We start from the raw sequence: 8,911 nt of genomic DNA, 5'->3' as shown, positions 1-8,911 counted from the left end.
TGTGTTATTCACGAAGTGAGTGCATGTTGTTTCACGCCGACAGCACTGTCTGACGATCGAATCAGTGGTTCATGGCATCGATTCACGCAATCATCGTTAGTTCAATCTTATTCATACTGAAGGCCACAGGCCCATAGTATACAAGAACATAGTACACAATATCATAGAAAAGAATAATATATTCCCATCACAATATGTCATATCACATCAAAATGTATCGCATCATATAACATCGCATAACACATACTTTGTCGTATCAGATCATATCATAACACACCATATTACATCATATCATATCATACCATGTATCATATCATATCATCGTTAGCTGACACACGGATTAAACATCAGTACGCATCTTCTACGCAAAAGGCGCCTTACTTTCCTGGATACATATACATGTTTCAGTGCAGTCCTATCTGATCTACAGTAATGATGTGAGATAGTTTTTGTAAATAGCCCGTTTCTAAAATATAGTATAAAAACCAATTAAACTGTTTTTGCAATTTTGAAAAAAGTACTTTTCTATGATGTATGGATGTTTCACACGCGGGTGGACGATGAACTTATCTAAGATAAACCCGCGGTTGTATCTAATTCTGAATCCAAAAGCTGTGTGGACTATGATGCTTAGTTTTCAACACGATATTGTTCTCCTGGGTAACCGCTTTAAGTGGCATTTAGAACTTGGTGCAATGACCTTGACCCGTGAAGATCCGGGTTAGAATGGATCTTCAGTAACCCACGCTTGTCGTAAGAGGCGACTAACGGGATCGGGTGGTCAGACTCGCTGACTTGGTTGACACATGTCATCGTATCCCAATTTCGTAGATCGATGATCATGCTGTTGATCAATGGATTGTCCATTATTTACAGACGGGTGACATAAAGTTGGAATATTGCTGAGTGCGGTGTAAAACTAAAGTCTTTCACTCACTCCTTTAAGAAGAAGTGATGATGAGGTGGATGCAGCTCAGCCAGTTGTACGTTTCAAATTTTATTACAATAAAAAAAATAAGTGAATGACAAGCAAGCCGTAGCTCTGAAACGTCGTATAAAGATGAAAAGGAAGTTGTAAACATAGAACGTATCATGTATTCATGTTCGTTCAACTTCTGTATGCATTAAATCTAGATCTGCTTCATGTAAAGTTTTAGCATTGCAGAAAGAGTTGGACAGAAAGGAAAAATAACATGGTTCAGGGATTGATAAACCAATGTTCATGGCTAATATCGATTTTTACATATACTTCCCTTTCATTTGTTGATTGTAGACTTAACAAACTCGGAAAGTTTATCACTACTCATGACTTGATCATGTGATTACACTAACAACTAAACAGTTATTCATGTGTAGAATTGCTTTTTATCTAAACAATGTCATAAGAAATTTTTACTGTACTCTTATAACAAAAGAAAATAGCTGATTTTGAGGATTTGAGCTTGTTTATTCGTTAAGCATTCAGTGCAATTGCAAGAATTGATAGAACGAAATCAACTACATATTTGTTAACTGGTGTTGTAGACAAAAGCAAACGTTTTAAAGATTTCAAAATTTGCACAGCAGTTTTTATTACACTGCACGAAAATGTCGTCAACATAACACCAGAATTGTGACAATCATGTGCAACAACATTGTGTCCTGCGTTTGTCGACTTATTGGAAAATGGCGATACCTAATGTTGCCATAGGACGTCTTGAAGCTGGAGAGTCCCAGTCTGCAGATGATCTTCATTTAAAGATACAAAAGAGCCCTATATTTCGTTTATGTGATCGGTATACCCATTTCACACCAATCCAAGATCGCCCTAGAAGTAGTAGACCAAGAGTCAAACCCTGCACAAAATCATTGCATCCTGGTACTCAACTACGACATCTGCGCGCGACTGCCGCCGACTTGTGCCTTGTTTGAGGAGGGTATTGGACCAAGTAATCATAAATCGCCTGTGAGAGGTGGAGGTAGACCATAAGACCTTTATTTATCCCTCTGTTGAGACGTTTGTATCTACGACGCCGTATCCGATGGAGCAACACCGTAGGGACATTGCGATGAATGAGGATTTCCTCAACAACACCGAGGTAGAAGCATATTGAAATGTCCAAGTGAACATTTTGTCCTGGACTGCGATCAACAGGTCGACAGAATCGATGACTAAAGTGTGATGGTATAGGGAGCCATATCTTGCACATATGACTGGTGGCAACTTCAAGGGGAAGTGAACTGACCGGTACACAAAGCCAGCTGACGGCCAGGCAACATAACGGTTAAATCGGTAACTTGCGCATCAAGACACAAGAACCACACCTATACCAGCACCGCGCGAAATGGGTCAAAACGAGTTAAATGACGTCATTCGTTAATAAGGGCATCAATTATGTTATTTGCAAGGGACAGTACCCATGGTATTTATTGTAAACATAGAACTCTCAAAATGTGCAGAAAAAGAATCGATATAATGCAAAAAGTAAATTATTTATTTATGATATCTGTACTGCTTTGGCTATGAGACTGCTTGACAAACATTTTGTATGCAGAAAAAGTTCAAGACAAAATGATTAAATTTTGTGTGAAGTTTATGGGGCATCATGGACCAAATTATTCACCGTCACCTTCTTCCGACCACCTTCCGATTATCAACCGACATAGAGAGTCAGTTCAACACGACTCCACCAAGGCTCCACCACACTTCTCGTATCTTGTTGGTATCCTTCATGATTCAAATGTCAATGTATTGCCCTGTCAATGCAGATTTCCGGATGTGAATCCGAGAGAGCATCTATGGGATGAACACAGTAGACGTTGTACGTAAACGTCAACATTAGTCACAGACACTTCCACAGCTGCCGAAACGCTTTGCAGGAAGAAAGGAGGAGACTTCAACAGTACAGATCCCTAGACAAATTCAGTCTTTGCCAATTAGGGGTGTAGAGCAGTAATAACAGCATATGGTGGTCAAAACACGTACACAGGAACGCCCCCAACGTCAACCGACAGGACGACCCCAACTGCAGTTACATTTACATTTTCATTTTTGGGACTGTTCAAAGTAAATGAAATGTACCCATATAATTGGACACAGTAATTTTTCAATAGTATATATTGATAACAATATTTCATGTACAAAAACATCGGAACAGGAAAATACATACTGATTGTCAATTGATAGTGGTTGTTCATTCAACAACGACAGAAACTATGGATATCAATATATGAGGCCAGAACATTTCGAATAATGTCTTGAACTTTCAAACGTCTTTCTCCCCTTCAAGAGATATGAAATAACTTATTTGAGTCTAATCTCACCTATATGCAGTCTCATTATACTTTATAAACAAATGTGATGAAGCAGAATCATTTAAGTACATTAAACATGCAGATGGATGAACTGAGAGGACCCAGCCTTTACAATAATGTAATATGATATATATCAATCAAAGAAATTAACGACTAGGAATTTCAAAATCACATTTCCTGCAAGTATATCCTAGATGAATTCCTTACAAACACACGTCATAGACCATATATGGTTCAAGCCTATCAAGAAGTGAAATTAAGCTTGGTTACCATGGCGCACAAGTGTTCTGTTGGCATACTTTGCAGAGAGCTATGCACCGACACAACACGGAGGTTTACCAAAATATTCCACGTTTCTCAGTATCCCCTTTACAATAACACAAAAAATTAAATAGTATGTCAAAACGTATAGAGTATCATGTGAACAGCACGCCAAACACTTCCCCTCTGAGTCTGTGAGACACACTTGGTAAGAACGTAGGACCCCCAAGCAGCTACGCACAAACATGCAAACCAACGGTTGTAACCAGATGGGGTATAAGTGTAATGTACACGCTGAACTCTAGAAAGAAATTTTAAATATGACTCTATCATTTCAAATTTTACTCCAAATTTTGATTCAACAAATTTCAACGCTTTCCAAAGCAGCTGTACTTGAAATACACGTGTCCCGTTGTAAATCTCAACTGCAGGGATGGTTATGACGCAATCGACTAGGTTGGATGTGTCATGAACGCCGAATGACATATCAAATGTAAAAGATGCATCTATCAGCCCAACGGAAAGAGCCTTCTTGACCACCCAACAGCAGGTGTGAAGGGCATCCCAATTGCCTGATGACTTGTAGTTGTCCCACCACTGCACAACAGCCTCCTCATTCAGTTTGTGGTCCTGAGGTAAAATCATCCAAAAGGTTGGCTGTGAACCCTCTCTTCTGACGTCGTCTTCAAAAGTTCGAGGAATTCCAGATGAAGGCTTTAACCATTGTAAAACTTTATCCTCCTTGGGCCACCAACTGATATAAGTGTTATTGCTCAGTTGAAGAGATGCATGGCCAGCACGGAAGGGTTTTCGTGTCATGAGCCATATGAACACTTTGACCCGATCGTCGCTGTCGAGCGGGAATCCCATCCTGCAAGAGATAACTTTGTTAATCAATTTTTTCAAATATATTATATCCATAGCTGATCTATTCGGATATTTTCTTTCATTTTTTCTCTAAGAATGAACATAAAAAATGCATAAATCTTCCAGCCTTTGCTTTCTCAGTCTTGCAATTTCCAAGACGTGTACAGTGCTAACAATGCATTAGAGAAGAACATAGACAGATGGTTAATACAAGGTCAAAATATTGAGAAAACTGAACATAACTCCTACTTTTCACTGATCAAACATGGCTAACTTGGGTTTTTTTATACCTTGACTGAAATGGCAGTGTCATCAAGCGGAAACGACGTAAGAACTTTTGGTTCAATGTGCTTTTAAAAACATGATGCAAAAAAATGGGAGGATGATAAAGGCAAAGATTTAAATATTGATAAAAAGGGAATATTTGTGTTGAGTCCATCTGTGCTCTTTGGACAGAGGTTAATTCTGACTATATCATGTAAATGTGTTTTATAGCATCATAGCAGATGTGAACTGTTCGCCTAAACAAACAAGGAAACAAACATGTACATTTATTTATTTGAAAGCATTACTACGGCATGGATGCCGATAAAGCAACTTAACGCCATGTATAGTACATGCTCAATTTACCTTAGTAGTGAAGAAATGTAGACAACTAAGCCGGAACTGCTGGAGACTGTTCGACACAGAGGGAAAACTGGAAAGTCACAGATGAAAGACTTTATTTAGCAACTTAAAAATTGCGTTGTATTTTACGGTTGTATTATAACAAACCACGTTCACAAATTACTACAAATCAATCCAAACATATCACTACAAAGTACAAAAAAACTGCTAGGGACAATTAATCGCCCAAATGTGATTCATAAACAAAATATCAATACGAAATATCGACTTTGCAATGAATTTACAGAGACTGTCCAACACATTGTCAGTGGATGCCCTTTGTTTGCACAAACAGCCTATCTTAAACGACGCGATGGCATGGCTAGATGCTTCTACTATCGTCTTCGCCATGGTTGTGGCTTTGACTCCGAGATTCATCCATGGTACGACCATGAACATGTCCAGGGCGTCAGTGAAAATCATGCTTTTAAACTTCTTTGGAATAGGCCCACATATAGCCTCAGAAGAATTCCAGCCAACAAGCCTGACAAAGCCAAGGAATTTATTTATGCTATTGAATTTTATGCCCCTTTTGACAGGAATGTGTTTGGCACGATTCAGGAAAAGCATTTGCCTTTGAAATATCTCGCTTGCATCCCAAGTACATTGTCGTCAGGCTCCCCATTGTTCTCAGTGCCCTTGGTTTAGTACCTCCTTCTCTATTGGTGCAGATCAGGAAAGTGCCCGGATTCCCCACGGGAGTACAGCCCTTCTGACACTCTGGGTAATGCATAAGGCTGCAGTGTTGGGAAGTCTACATATTCTCCGGAAAGTTCTTGGTGGGTTCGACTAGGCAGCGTTTCCTGGGAGAAGTCCTATTCGCTGTCTGGGCTGCGTGTAGAGGGGCAAGGGCCCTGAGCTGATGATGAGCCTTACAAGCCTGACTGCCAGGATCACCCGAAACCTCTCTGCTGCAATTTTCATCTTAATCTCTAAAACATAATAAAGGCATGATGAGGTATGCCTTGTTATTTGGAAAAGACAGATGCTCGTTAATTTATTTCCGGAATAGTGTCGCCATTATAACTCGTCATAGTTGTGATACTTGTGAATCACCCTAAACGTAAGTTCTTGTCCAAGGCACAACTTATACCTAATAGTAATATTAATCTGTTCAACATTGTACGAGGAAATATAAACATATCAACATTAAGATTCTGAATTTTTAACCCACCACAAAGAAACTCGGCCAGACTTACCTTGAATGTCGTACGGTGTCTGGCCAACTGAACGTCTGTTTGTTATGATTCAATTCCGTATTCAATGGCTGGTGATTCGATTATTCACACAACTTCTTTGTGTGCTATTTTGAGCCTATTGTGTCAGGCAGTTTTATTCTATTAAAGTGAGCATTGAGTCATTTTACACATTTTTAATCAGTGTATTGTGCTGACGAATGTGTAATGGGAGATATCACCGAAATTTTCTCGCTAGGTGGCGCGGGTGGACAAGTCCTTACAACGCGAAACCGGATGTCAGCTTTCATAATGGCTCGTATCGACGATTAGGTCGACCGTGGTGCAAACATGCGGAGATACTGCCCTGTTCCATGTTGTAAAAATAATATTGGGAGACATGAATACCCTTCAAACCCTGACTTGCGACAGCAATGGCGCGTTGCCGTTAGAAGAGTTGATGCGGATACGAAGAATCTGTGGAAACCAGAGACACACGATGTCGTCTGTCGGTCCCACTTTATCAAAGCTGATTTCGTGGGTACACTATGAGGTTCGTGAAGGAAAAGTTTTTTTGAGAATGATAAAATATTTGATTATGCATGATTTTCCAACTGTTGTCTTGTATTTTGTCAAAAACCAAAGTTGATAGATATGCTTTTTGTTAAATGTTTTTCTTATGTAAACATCGTTGTTTAGCTGAGAATAATTTTGAAAAACTGATATATGGAGGAAAGAGGAATAATGTTTCAATGGGATATCTTAAACAGTAACCCGTGAATGTCCGTGTTAGAATGTGCCTTCAGTAACCCAAGCTTGTCGTAAGAGGCGACTAACGGGATCGGGTGGTCAGGCTCGCTGACTTGGTTGACACATGTCATCGTATCCCAATTGCACATATCGACATGCTGTTGATCACTGGATTGTCTGGTCCAGACTCGATTATTTACAGACCGCCGCCCTATAGCTGGAATATTGCTGAGTGCGGCGTAACACTTAACTCAATTACTCTTAAACAGTATCCTTGTCATCTGTAGATTATGATTCCGAACTAGGTGTAGATCTGAAATACACAATGCCATTTTAGAAAATGGCCAAATGTAACGTATATTATATTTGGGATTACATTTTCTTAGTAAAGTACAGATTCTAGTACTTTTTGGGTTGAGTCCCATCCGGGATTCGAACCCAAAACCCTCAGAGCCAGGCACCTAATCGCCACTATGGAAGCCGCGGTGGCTGAGCGGTCTAGGCGTCTGACTTTGTGTGCTGGCGATTAGGTGCCTGACTCTTTGTGTTTTATTGATGTTTTTTATGGACCCATACCAACGATGACAAGCCGGAAGCTTCCGACTGAAGAATCACTCAAGAAAATAAGTTTTGTATAATTTACTATTATAAGTAAACTCGAGAAGTAATGTTTAGAAAAAGAATTGAGGTAGATCTACATATAATTTTACATCAATTTAATTTTACTATCCCTCCATTTTAATGTAAGTGGTAAAATAATGATTGGTAAACTTGTAAGTAAAACTTTTGAATAAACCTATTTTAATGTTGTTTTTTTGTTACATCATTCATTATAATTAAAAGGTTTAAGCAATTGTTTTGAATTTCTGGTTTTAATACTATACACTGTTTTTTCATCAATGCACTGACAATGCACTGAAGTATACATCAGTAGATGCCATGTGAACACTACATTCCAGTGCCCTGTCCCCTTCAAACATCAGTGGACCTTTCTCTATGGCCTTGATATCCCCAGTAGCTTGCTTGCTTGTCCCTTGCCAGGCAGTATAAAAATGAAGAAACCCTCAATTATTTTCCCTTGATAGAGGAGGAAGAAATTGACGATGTGAAGGCATCAGCTGTTGAAATCCTGACACTGACCAGATTGTATCTACTGGGCATGGGATAGAGACAGAAGGCCCGACAAAATCATCATTTCTGTCATATGATTTAGGTCTGGAATGAATATTTAAATACATTGAACTTATTTCAGAATTTGCATCAGTGCATAATAATAAATATATAAAAAAACTGATAATAATAATATCTACATAATAATTGATGATTGTCTCACTACTAATGAGCAATCATCGATAAATTTTCAGATTTTCTAATTCAGGTTGTTATTGCAGATAGTGAGTGAGTGAGTGAGTTAAGATTTAACGTCACATCGGCAATATTTCAGCCATATCGTGACGAGAACATTTGATATTGAAACAAAATATATCTATATCATAAAAAACCTGCCGACGAAGGACAGTAAAACAACTAGAATATCACAGTTAGACATGTAAAACTAGTAATTAAATCTAAAATATTTGAACTATAGGTGACAACACAATATAAAAATAGGCTATATATCGCCAACAGCTGAAGGTAGATCACCATACTAGAGACCATGGGGACTTACAGTTCATTTGCTTCCTGCATGGACCCTAGCTGGATTTACACCATCCCTTCAACTATTAGCAATTTTAGAAAATCTAGCCACAAATTAAACGAACAGACATTCTACGATTAAAATGGTAGTAGGTTTAAATCCACTTCGAATGTATTGGGACTTACGTACCCTCTCCGGAGGACAATAATTTTACAATACTTTAACCCCCTTTGAGGGTACAGCCACTGACAATCTAAGT

The sequence above is a fragment of the Haliotis rubra genome, unplaced genomic scaffold, assembly GCF_003918875.1.
Source record: "Haliotis rubra isolate DU_JTF1 unplaced genomic scaffold, ASM391887v1 Scf2, whole genome shotgun sequence".
Taxonomy (NCBI): domain Eukaryota; kingdom Metazoa; phylum Mollusca; class Gastropoda; order Lepetellida; family Haliotidae; genus Haliotis; species Haliotis rubra.
This window is presented reverse-complemented; position numbering follows the sequence as displayed.